Source organism: Ochotona curzoniae, unplaced genomic scaffold (assembly GCF_017591425.1).
Source record: "Ochotona curzoniae isolate NIBS_2020 unplaced genomic scaffold, NIBS_Ocur_1.0 contig_1302, whole genome shotgun sequence".
Classification (NCBI taxonomy): Eukaryota; Metazoa; Chordata; class Mammalia; order Lagomorpha; family Ochotonidae; genus Ochotona; species Ochotona curzoniae.
The window spans coordinates 2,460,677-2,473,645 of NW_024465035.1; the positions used below are offsets into that span (position 1 = coordinate 2,460,677).

The 12,969-nt window shown below is 48.1% G+C and overlaps 1 non-coding gene across 1 annotated transcript; it reads left to right on the forward strand.

Annotated features, from left to right (window-relative positions):
• Positions 1-6,351: 6,351 nt before the first annotated feature.
• On the forward strand, positions 6,352-6,474 carry LOC121146345. The gene has a single exon (XR_005882204.1). It is a non-coding gene; the product is annotated as a small nucleolar RNA SNORA51 (small nucleolar RNA).
• The last annotated feature ends 6,495 nt before the right edge of the window (positions 6,475-12,969 follow it).

A 12,969-nucleotide genomic window follows, 5' to 3' on the forward strand; every position in this document is an offset into this window, starting at 1 on the left:
CGCGGGGGGAGAGGGCGGGACGCGTCACCCCAGCCCAGACATCACCCTCTAAAAGGAGGGTCCCCACGAGCGTCGCGGCCAAAAGCCGGTGTGTGGAGTCGGGGTCGCCGGTGCCCTTCCCTGACGGCCAAGGAGGGTCAGGGTCTCAGCCCGCGGCTGCCCACGGCTCCCAGGGCCCGGTTACCTGCGTGTCGCGGCGTGGAGGGCGAGCCCGTGTTCCGGCCGGGTCTGCGTGCCGCCCGCGCGCCCAGTCCAGCCCGGGGCCAGCGCGCGCCCGGGGGAGGGGGAGAGGCGCGTGCGGGGCCGCCCAGACCGCCAGGAGGGGCGGAGGCTGCGGGGCCCGCGGGCGCGGACACTGCGCCTGCGCCTCGCCGCCCGCACCGCCGGCCGCTGAGGAGACCCCGGCGCGGGCGCTGAGGGGAGCCAGGGCCGAGGGGAGCCGGGGCCGAGGGGAGCCGGGGCCGAGGGGAGCCGGGGCCGAGGGGAGCCGGGGCCGAGGGGAGCCGGAGCTGTGGGGAGCCGGCAGCTGAGGGGAGCCGGGGCTGAGGGGAGCCGGGGCCGAGGGGAGCCGGGGCCGAGGGGAGCCGGAGCTGTGGGGAGCCGGCAGCTGAGGGGAGCCGGGGCCGAGGGGAGCCGGGGCCGAGGGGAGCCGGCAGCTGAGGGGAGCCGGGGCCGAGGGGAGCCGGGGCTGTGGGGAGTCGACAGCTGAGGGGAGCCGGGGCCGTGGGGAGCCGGGGCCGTGGGGAGCCGGGGCCGAGGGGAGCCGGGGCCGTGGGGAGCCGGGGCCGAGGGGAGCCGCGCCGGCGCGGGGGACCAGGGCCAGGTGCCCTCGGGGACAGTGGCTCCGACGCCTCTGTCTGTCAGCCAGGCCACTGGGCGCCGCGGAAGGGGGAGGCAAGCCCTGTCCATGGCCATCCGACTGCGTTTGAAATTCCTAAGTGAACTGCTTGCTGCTTGGGGGAAACAGAAACACTGATTGTGTCCGTCATGGGTAAATAATGGTCAGGGAGGGTCCGCCCGCATCCCCGTGTCCAACCCGGCATTTTCTGAAGAGGCGTCTCGATGAGGCTGGTTGCCCTTCCTCGGTTTTGTGGTACTCTAGCCCCAGCGCACAGAATGTAGTCTCTGGGAAACCAAGCCATGGCTTCAGAGCCCAGAGGAAGCCCAGGTCCAGGCAGAGGAAAGCGAGGCCTGCAGCACAGCGCGGGCGGAGGGGGAAGGCAGGCGGGCCGCAGCTCCCTCCCCAGGCTGCCCGGCTCTCCCCGGCGCCTTCCCGCTGAGGTGACGGTGTGACAGGCAGCCCTGAGTGCTGTGATGTCCCGCCCGCATTTTTGCGGCCCTTTCCTGTCTTTAGTGCCCCTGCTGCCCTGGCCCCTTCAGGCCTGGGCACCGCAAAGAAGGGCTGGCTCCCAGAGGTGTCTTCCAACCCTATTCACACCTTAAAAAAAAAAAACAAAAAACGTTATTTTTATCAGAAAGTCAGATTTACAGAGAGACAAAGAGAAGATCATTCATCCGCTGGCTCACTCCCCAAGTGGCCGCCACAGCCAGAGCTGAGTCAATCCGAAGCCAGGAGCCAGGAGTTTCTTCTGGGTCTCCCACGCAGGTGCAGGTTCCCAGGGCTTTGGGCTTTGGGCCGTCCTCGACTGCTTTCTCAGGCCACAAGCAGGGAGCTGGATGGGAAGTGCAGCAGCTGAGTGGGAATCGGTTCCATATGGGATCCCAGTGCATTTAGTCACTAGGGCATGACAGCAGGTCTCCTAGCCACACTTTTTTTTTACTGTTCTGAACTTTTTCCATCTCTTTTCTCATTTCAGGACACCACAACAGCTCATTGTGGTTAGCAAGATTCATGAGGGGAGGAGAAAAAGAATGATGTGTGAAAGAAACTTTGGAAAGGTGAGAAGTCTCCTGCTGCCCGCCAGAAGTTCCCTGGGGCTCCATGCAGTCCCTCCGTGCAGAGTCCCTCGTGGTCCACGGCTACCAGGGGCAGCCGGAGTAGATTCCAGGAGCAAGTCAGACCATCATTACCAAAGCGTTCACAGGTTTGGGGATGATCAAAGTGTCCAAGCATGGTAGAATTTTAGATTCCTCTTTTTTTAAAAAAAAGTAGTAAAGTATATTTAAAAGGTGAGGAAATCTCAGCTACAACTGGGCTGTTTGGGGATAAGAGCAGTCCAGGAGCAAAAAGGTGGGAAGAGAGAAATGCTTCTAGCTTCCATCCTGTGCCTTGGGTTGGAGAGAGAAGTCTCCTTCCTGTTGCCAGGCCACCTAGGAGCCTGGAAGGAGAGTGGTTGACATCATAGCACTCCCAGGGGGAGGGAGCATGCCTCGGGCAAGGGGTCACTTGATTGTCATGGACACCTCTTGACTGGACGTGCAATACAGATCTGTGAGGCAAATACACCTTTTCTCCTGACTACAGTTGGGCTGCTTTGCAGGGAGTCCGTGTTCCTAGGACATCAGAGGGAATCCTGGGCACAGCCCCCCAACACGCCTGTGAAGGAGCTACTGAGTGGGACATCTGTCCACTGAGAGTCTCCGGCTGTTTGTGTAGAAAATGGAAAGAATGTTCCACAGAGGCAGAAACAGAGTGACTGTTGGTCATGCAGATGCCCCCAGCACTCCGTATTTCAGCTTGCCCTGGACCCAGACATGATCATTTATTTCTTAGGTTTGTAAAAGTGACCAAACTTACTTGGCTGATTTTATTCTTCCTCCCCCCTTAAAAAAGTAACAATAAAGAGATAATCTGAGACAAGATCTTGACAAAATTTACCTAAAGGGATCCCTGGCCTAGCTGTTTGCAATGACAGCCGTGAGGTAGCTACTGCATTGCACGTTGGCAACACTGGCATCCCGTGCTGGAGGGCTGGTGTGAGTCCCCGCTGCTCGGTTCCCCTCTTACCGCACATACGCATTTGGCCTGACCCAGCTCCAGCTGTCGTGGTAATTGGGAGAGTAAACCCATGGATGGAAGACCTCTTTCTCTCCTTCTTTCTATGTCACTCTGCCTTTCAAAAATAAATATTTAAACCTTAAAAAAGTTCAATGATTCAAAAAAATTGAAATTCTAATTACCATGGGTTCAAACAGTTCCACTTCTGCGTATCTATCCAAAGAACCAAATGTGAGGGCTGCAACAAGTACTTGTACACGCAACTCATTTCATAGCATTGTTCCCAACCGCTAAGATTTAGAAATATCTCAAGTACCCATGTTTGGATGAGTGGCTAAAAGATAGCATATATGTGCAATGGAATATTGTTTGAGTTAAAGGATTTAGAAAATGCTAGGCTAGTTACTAAGATGTCAGGTAACATGCCTTGGTTCTCTCTTCAAATTCCTGGCTTCATGCCCACTTTTGGCTCTTGATTCCAGCCTTCTCCTAATTTAGACCCTGGAGGTACCAGCCATGTCCTCACATGGGAGATCTGGATTGGATTTCTGGCTCACTATCTCACAGTGTTAGACCAGCCCAGCCATTGAAGGGTTTTGAGAAGTGAACTAGCAGATTATGGGATTCTCTCTCTTTCTCCTTCTTCCTCTTCCTCTCTTTCAAATAGTTTTTTTTTTTAAGTTGAAAATTCTGGTACATGCTACAATACAATATGCTTGGACCTTAAGGAGTTTATGCTAAGTGGAATAAGACAATCACAAAAGGTCAAGTATTTGACTCCTCTTATATGAGGAATCTAGAGTGGTCAAATGGTGGCACCAGGGGCTAGAGGTCATGAGTGATGTTCTTTGACAGGTATAGAGTTACAGTCAAGGAAGATGAAAAAGTTATGAAGCTAAACACTGGTGACAGTTGCACAACAATGTGAAACATTTAGTAAGTACCATAGAAATGTACACTTAACAATAGTTCAGATGGTAATTTTTTAAAAATTGGACCATAATTTTAAAATTTTGCCTTTAAAAATCCAAATATGTGAACAGTCTGACAAGAACCACCCATAGTACATGTTACTCACAGAGAGAAATGTTAGCTTATAAGAAACAAATGGAAATCAAACAAGGAATTATCAAAAGGGAGAGTCAACCAAATGCCACAAGGCAGGATATCCCTGGCCTGTTTGGTCCCCTTACCATTCACGATCCCCAGAAGTGTTTCCACTCTAGGTAACCAGCCTTAAGTGTTTGCTTATCAGATCACTTGGCAACCCCCTGGCCAGACCACAAACATCATTAACTGCTTTCTAAAATCCCTTCAAATGTATGCAGTAACCTGTGGATCCTTCCATACCATGGATTAAGTGGGAAGTGTCAGCTCAGCCCTCATGCTGCCTGCTGTGCCATGCCGCTCTTGCACTTTGCTTTAATCATCCTTTATTGGTGCAGAAGTATCCTATAAGATTTTCTCCCCCACAGGATTCCTTTGTTTTCTGCTTCCTCTGTGGCCTATTTAGTGGCTTTACTGGAATTCCTGCCTGGAAGGTTAAAGCACAATACATGAATCTGCTTGCTTATTCCCACTGTCTTTTCCCTTTCTCCCTCCTGCACACAAGTAAAAACCTAAACTTTGACTTTCTTTTTTCTCATCGAATTCCTTTTTTAGGAGTTCTAATCCTAGCCCTTCTCCTACATGCCTGTGATTGGCAGATAAATATAGAGAAGGTCACACACATAGAAATGCAAAACAGAAGAGCATGTTGGTAGATTTTAAAAAATTGAATAAGATAAGCTGATTTGAGCTATGGGGAATGTAATTACTTATGCAACCAAATAACTCAGACTTCCAGGCCAGGCTTTATCCAGTTGCTGAAATGATGGGATGAGGACCTAATTCCTGCTTCTCGATCCTGCTTCCTCATGGTTGGCTCCTTTCTTGGCAGGCTTCTCCCCCTGTGTGCCAAGATAATTGCCAGAGATTCTGAACCCACATGCTTTCTTGTTCACATGAAAGGAAAGAGAAATTTCTCCTTTCCTACTTGCTGAACCAAAATCTAACCTTAGTCTGTCGGACTTACTCTTTCCTGATACAACAAAGAAATCATATCTCATATCAATATTACATTTCTTTCTTTCTTCCTTGCTTCTTATTCTCTTTCTTGTTTTGCAATTTTTATTATTTATTTACTTTTTTTTTTTTGAAAGGCAGAAGAGCAGAGAAGAAGAGACAGGGAGAGGTAATCATCTATGCACTTATCAATTCCTCAAATGCCAGCGACACCTGATTCTGGGTCAGGATAAAGCCAGTCGCTGGGAGCTCCATCTGGGTCTCTCATGCGGGCGTCAGAGATCCAAGCCCTTGAACTATCCACCAGCTGTTTCCCAGGGTGCATGCTGTCAGAATGCTGAACCAAAGCAGAGCAGACTGGGTGCTGGTGTGGTGTAGCAAGCTCATCAATGTCCCATATGTATTCTGGTTCTAGTCCTGGATGCTCCACTTACCATCCAGCTCCCTCCTAATGGCCTGGAAAAGTGAAAGAGGATGGCCCAAGACTTTTGACCCTTGCCCCTTCACCCACATAGGAATCCTGTAAGAAGCTGGCTCCCAGCTCCGGCTCAGCCCAGCTCTAACTGTTGTGACCATTTGGGGAGTGAACCAATGGATGGAAAATCTCTCTATCTCTCCCTCCCTCTCTCTTGCTAACTCTGACTTTCAAGTAATATAAATACATCTCTTTTTAAAAATCAGACTTAAATCCAAGCATTCTGACATGGGATACAGGCTTCCCAAGCAATAACTCAGCTGTTGTGTCAAACACACACCTGCAACTTCCCACTTCTAAAGCATTAGGATTCCCTCAAGTGTGGGATCATGGGAGTCAATATTAGATATAATTGTCAAGGAAAGGAGAAGTGTGTGTTGAGAGCTAAGAAGTAGCAAGTGCCTACCAGATACAATCTCACTTAACTGCTCAACAAGCATTTGTGCACAAAATGCTGAGAGAGGGGAAGCAGACAGAAAGAATTGACTCCTGGCAAGGCTCCCCCACAGCCTGCACTCAGGGCTCAGGATCCAGCTGACCCCGAGTCTTGCTCTAGTAGTCCCTTTCTAAGTAATACACAGAAATAGAGCTCTCTCCTGGGAATCTCCTGCTCACAGGTAATTGTGAAAATACAAAGAAAAAGCAATTAAGAGGAGTGAGAAAGGAGTCAGCAGGGCATAGGTGACCCATTCTGTCTTCCTACCTTTGCCCCTCTGCCCCTCCATTACCACCGTTCTACTCTTTCCAAACACAAGGAGTTAGCATGCCACCAAATTTTCTAACTCCAATATTTAACTTCTCATCTCCATTATCCCCCAGAGAATTTTCATCTTGGAATTCAAGATTTGATTTTTCATGCTGGGTTTTTAATATTATAAGTGATTATATATATCACAGGAAGTAGACCGAACTCAGTCTGTGGGTGCTCACTGTGGGCTGTTTTCTTAATCTGACCATATAGAAAGAGGCAGAGTAAAACTAACCCATGCATACCACAGCCCTGGAACTCGTCTGTATTGTAAAAGAAGAGACACAAGGAAAAAAAAAGGAATTCTTCTTCAGCCGTAAAGTGGTTTATGAACCATTTTAATGATCTTTAAAGTGATGAGGACATTCAGACTGGCAGGCTGCCCACACAGCATGTGGTGTCGGGCCCAGACTGCCACGGAGAGTTCTATTGTTAATGCTGCTGCGTGGCAGCTGTGCGACTGACATTAACCCCGCTGGCCCTTCCAGTTCCTCATCTCTAAAACGATAGAATGAGAAGCCAGCCTTGGGTTTCTAAGATACTGGCATCACATATCAGGGTGACTGTGAGCCTGAATCTAGTTCATCTCCAGCTTCCTGCCAATGCAGACCCTGGGAGTGGTGATAGCTCAAGTGATTAAGTTTCTGCTATACCCAAATGGAAGACCCAGCTGGAGTTGCCCAGTTGCCAGATTTGGCCTGTCCTCATTTCAGCCATTGCAGTTATTTGGGGGAAATGAAACAGCCTGTATTCTCCAACTGTATGCTTCAATCTTTGTCTTGATGTTTAAATTGTAGACTTACACTTGATGTTCTCTAAGCTCTTTTTACCTTCAATACCCTAAGGTTTTCTATGAAACTGATTTCATTTTTTTAAAGTCAGATATACAGAGAAGAGGAGAGACAGAGAGGAAGATCTTCCATTTATTGATTTATGCCCCAAGTGGCTGCAACAGCCAGAGCTGAGCCAGTCTGAAGCCAGGAGCCTGGAGCCTCTTCCAGGTCTCCCACACTGGTGCAGGGTCCTAAGGCTTTGGGCCGCAGGGAGCTGGATGAGAAGCCGGGCCACTGGGATTAAAACCAGAGCCAATCTGGGATCCCAGCGCATGTAAGGCAAGGACTTTAGTTTCTAGGCTACCTGCCGTTTTATTTTTTTTTTTTTAAAGAGTTATTTATTTGTTTTCATTGGAGAGGCAGATCATATAGAGAAGAGACAAAGATCCTCTATCTGCTGGTTCACTCCCCCAGATGACTACAGCAGTCGAAACTGAGCACATCCAAAGCCAGAAGTCAAGGACTTCTGGGTCTCCATGTGGGTGCAGGGTCCCAAGACTTTGGGCCATCTTTCTCTCCTTTCCCAGGCCACAAGCAGGAAGCTGGTTGGGAAGTGGAGCATTTGGGATACAAACTGGAGCCCAAATGGGATGCTGGCACTTGGAAGGAGAGAATTAGCACGTTGAGCCAACACATCAGTTCCTTACATGTGTTTCTAAAAAAGTTCTCCTGATTGATGAAGGTATTTGCTAATGAGGTAGTCTATATGAATTAATCAGAGGACTGACACTGGAGCAGCCTATTTTGCATAGACATTCAAAGAATGCTCAGTTAGGCCCAAAGTGGGCAAGATATTATGCAGATGCAACATCTGAAGATTGTATTGGCTTTGTTTCTCCCTTCTCACCCTCTCCTGGCTCTTGAAGGGTTATTTACCTTTCTTCCTTTTCTTTCCAGGGACTCCTGGAATCCCTCTCATTTAAGTTGGGAGTAGGTTTTGGCTACACTGACTTAGCAAGATGCTTTTCTAAAACTGGATTTTTACAAGGAAGTGCTCAGATGGACCTGGGAAAGGGTTCAGGACCCTGACTACTGTCTGGCTGGGCAAAGACCCCTTCGTGGTCAGCACTGACCCTCTTTCCAGTGTCTGGTGAGCCTCAGACAGCAGGTACATGACCTCAGGGGGCAGTGTGCACTGGACTTCAGGGATCCTCAGCTCCTTTGCGTTGTGGGCAGGATTCCCTTCTCCTGACACTCCAGGGAAAAAGCTTCTCCCATCACCTGTTTCCAGGAGGAGAGAGCGGCCAGGGAGGCACATCCAAGGCTTTGCCTCATAGCACCTAAACCAAAATAACAGCTAGAAAGTAGGGATTAACTTTCACTCTCTCTCTCAGAATCTCTAAAAACAACAAGAATTTTCTTCTAAGACATTAATCCACAAAAAAAAAAAAAAAAAAAAACAAGAGAAAATAACAACCAAATCTCAGAAATTAGAGACTGCGCGGACAGATAGTAAACCAGTTTGGCAGATGCTAGCAAACTGAATCCTAGGTGTAAAATGAGAAGCAACTTGATTTACCCATTGAAACCCAAAGCCTCAGAAATTGGCAGTATCAGGCATCTCTAGAGTGGAACAGTGATGAAGGATCAAGATGAATAAAACTGGGGCTGCCATCATGACATAATGCATAAAGTCACAGCATCCCATATGGAAGCTGGTTCTAGTCCCAACAGCCCCATTTCTGATCCAGCTCCTTGCTAATGTGCCTGGGGAAGCAGCAGAAGATGACTCAATTCTTAGATTCCTACCACACACTCCACACATCCCTGCATGGGAGACCTGGAAGAAGCTCCTGCCTCCTCGCTTTTGGCTTCAGCCTGGCCAGCCATAGAAACGTGAACCAGCAGACGGAAGCACACACCCTCTCTCTCCCTCCTGGAGAACTTTGGGCCTCTGCTCTCAGGGAGGAAAGGAGGAAGACCTGGAGTTTCTGTGGTGGAAACATCAGGCACAATGGCGGAGAGGACGATGTGATGGAGATGCTTATCCACTAGTCCTCTTCTCCCTTCCAGCTCACAGAACACTGGCAAGCAGGCCTGCATTATTCAGGGATAAAAGAGTCATTCTGTGGGCATTTGGGCAAATCCCAAGAGGAAAACTGCAATTCTGACATGAGGATTTGCCACTTGTAATTTAAAAAAATGTTGGAAACAGTGAGATGGTTAAGAGTCCCTGTAAAAGAAGCAACAGGACAAAATGATACAGTACAGAAAAAAAAAACCTTAGAAAACCCATTCTGAAAATCCTATATCAAATAAAGAGTCCAGAAACAGAGTAAACAAAGCAGAACAGCAGAGCTCATCCTTGAAATCCTTTGGTATGCTCACGTGGGTTGCAGAAGGACAGACACTACAGCAAACCAACACCAAGGCATAAATCTTAAAGGAGTTTCAGAACCCTGCCAACAAACACATCATCTTAAAGATTCTGGAAGAAAAAACCTAACCCTGTCATGGTTTTTAAAAACTAGAAATCAGAAATCTTGGAACTTCCTGTCAAGCAACCCCCATGCACTGAGAGCTTCTAAAATAATTTTCTGAAGTGTGAGTCAAAGACAATGGTCAGAGGAAATTTGTTAGTGACAACTAAAAAAGAAAGAAGGAAAGAGAAAGAAAGAAAGAAAGGAAAGCAAGCAAGCATAGGAATTGGCATGGTGGTGGTGCAAACTAATCCTCTCATTGTAGTGCCAGCATCTCACATGGGTTCCAGTTTGTGTCCCACTGCTTCACTTCTGATCCAGCTACCTACTTATAACCTGGAAAAGTAGCAGAGGATGGCTCAACTCCTTGGCTCCCTGCACCCAAATGGGAGACTCAGAGGAGGCTCTTGGCTCCTGGCTTCACATTGGCGCATCTCTGGCTGTTGCAGCCATTTTTGAGGGTAAACCAGCAGATCAAAGATTTCTCTCCCTCTCTTGCTTGCTATTGCTCTGTCTCTCCTTTTCTCCCTCTTCTTCGTTCTGTAATTTTGCCTTTCAAATAAAAATAAATAATTTTTTAAGAGGCAGGGCATGTTCTAGAAATCTAAATCTCTCACCCTTACCCTCTATTCCCTGAAGCATCAGCAGGATTGGGGATCCAGAGCCAGGGACTGCCTGCTCAGCCATCCCAGAGTCCTTCCCTTGGGCTCCAGCTTCACCTTTCCTAGTTCACAGTTCCCCGCCGAGCCCCCGCCCCCTCCACGCAAGCACAGGTTTGATCTGAGGGTTTGCGTCATGCTGCTATTCTTGAGAGCAAACATAGTTAGTTATGGCTCTGCCCAGGAAATAGGCAAAGATTCCAAGAGCTAAGGCCTTGCCAGTAGGGAGCTGCACTTCTTTCTGGACAAGAGTCAGATTAGATTTAGTGACAAATTCTAAATTGGTATGAGACTTTGCCATTTCCTTGAAGCATAATGCTCCATTGATTACAAGCTGAGTCATATATCGAGCCTGCTTCTCACACTGTCAGCGGGAAGTGTATTTCCTGAATGACTCCCAGCAGACATTTATAGATTTTTCAGTCTGTTGAGTTATAAAAGATAACCAAAGTCTTTTTTTTTTGCCTGAAGACCTTTAAATAAATCTTGATTTCAACTGCTAAGCCACTGAACATAATTATATACAACACATGCGCAGCAATCTGCATGAGAGTGAGAGCGAGGTCACAGCAGTGGGAAAACAGGAAAGGTTGGAAACGAGACCAAGAAGAGAGGATGGAGGAGCACAGCCCACCTTCCAGCTCGTTCCTGTTCAAGAGGCAGAACAAGAAAAATTAACATTCAGGGAATTAGAGAAGGCAAAGACAGGAATGCGTACCAGGACAGGAAGTCAAAAAAGAACATTTCAGGAAAGGGGAGCAGACCCACCCAGTGCCCCATCTGTTCACTTTCAGGTGTTATGGGGTGGGACACTTGACCTTCGCTCTCGGAGGGCCTTTGACTACTGAATCCCACGCTTCCCCATCTGATGCAGCGGCCACGATGAAGTACTTAACAGAATTGGTGCATAAATATCCCAGACACAGGCCATTCGGCCCAGAGATTACGAGTCCTGTGTTGGAGTACCTGACTCTGCAGCTGGGTTTCACTTCCTCCTAATGGACACCCTGGGAGGCAGTGTGGCACTTCCAGGAGCCTAGTTCCTGTCACCCACGTTGGAGATGTGGTTTGAGTTCCCAGCTCCTGGGGTGGAGCTGAAATGTACGCAGTCAGAATGATAAGAAATTTGCTTCAAGTACCAAGCTCAAAAGCTACCAGACTTCTGGACCTGTTCCCATAAACTTCTGTAGGTTCAAAGTAGGAATCTGTTGCTCACCTTCTAACCAGCTTTCCCACAACTAGAGTATTCTTGCAACAAGGGATGTGAGGACTTAACCATCAGATAGATAGTCCATCACCTTGGGCCCGGCACGATGGCGCAGTGGTTAAGGTCCTCGCCTTGCACGCCCAGGATCCCATATGGACGCCGGTTCTAATCCCAGCGGCCCCGCTTCCCATCCAGCTCCCTGCTTGTGGCCTGGGAAAGCAGTCGAGGACAGCCCAAAGCTTTGGGACCTGGCACCCATGTGGGAGACCCAGAAGAAGTTCCTGGATCCTGGCTTTGGATATGCATAGCATCAGCTGTTGCGCTCACCATCAGACGGAAGATCTTCCTCTCTGACTCTCCTCCTCTCTATATATCTGCCTCTATATATCTGCCTTTCCAATAAAAATAAAGAATAAATAAATCTTTAAAAAAAAAAAGACAGCCCATCACTCTACTGTTCTAGAGGGTGGGGTAGGACATACAAGTATGTCCTCAAAACTGTGTAAATGAAAGGGAATGCGTTCCCTTTCTATAAATTAAAAAAAAAAATTTTTTTTTAAGAAGTTTAAGATTTGGCCTAAGGAAAGCTGTCCCAGCTTCAGGTGCTAACTGCTTCGTTCTCCTTATTGACATCTCTGGAAGAGACACTCCCATGGTCCTAGAGCACTGTCTTAGTGTAACAGGATTTAAGCGCCTGCAGCACTTAAGTTACAGTATCCCCAATTACCAGCTCACACTTCCAACAAGAGTTGTTTTGTGATCTTAAAGGAAACACACTCTCCTAATTAATTGAACTCATTATGCTTGCATATTCAGTTGCTGCCCGTGTATGCCTTACAGCATCGCTGGTCTATGAGCAGTAGGGGCTCCTAGTCTCTAAAAATAACTTGATGAGAAACATCACACATTTCCTGTGAATGCATGCAGTTTTATTTGGGGAATTGGGAGGTGGAGGGTCCTCAGAATTGTACGAGACCAGAATGTGGTCAGGAGCAGACAAGCTGTAGAGCCTTATCAGCTGCTTGTGCCTGTTTTAGTTCCATTCATTCAACTGCATAATTAAAAGGATTAAGAAAAAAAGAACTGGTGTAGCCCCTTGATTGGGAGTATCAATTCTGAAACCGGGCAGGTTGGGTCTGGCTTTTGTGTCTGTAGTTTACCAGCTATGTGACCTTGGCAGTCGCTTAGCCTTCTGTGCCTCAGAGTGCTCACCTGTAAAATGGGAGTAGCGGTAGAGGCTGCCACATAGGTTTGTCAAGAGGTTGAAATGGATTTGTGTGTGTGAGGTGCCCGGAAAGAAGGTTAGCGTCTGGAAGATGACACATCAGTGTTTGCCAAATAAGGCCCAAGGCAAAGTACCTGCAGCAGGAACAGGTACCATGAAAATGTAGACTCTGCGTTTATGAGCTTGCTTTCTTAGCTGGTATTTCTAAGATTTATTTTCTTATTATTATTTATTTTTTTTTTATTGGAAAGGCAGATATACAGAGAGGAGAGACAGAGAGGAAGATCTTCCGTCTGATGATTCACTCCCCAAGTGAGCGCAATAGCCGATGCTATGCTGATCCGAAGCCAGGAGCCTCTTCCGGGTCTCCCACGCGGGTGCAGGGTCCCAAAGCTTTGGGCCGTCCTCAACTGCTTTCCCAGGCCACAGGCAGGGAGCT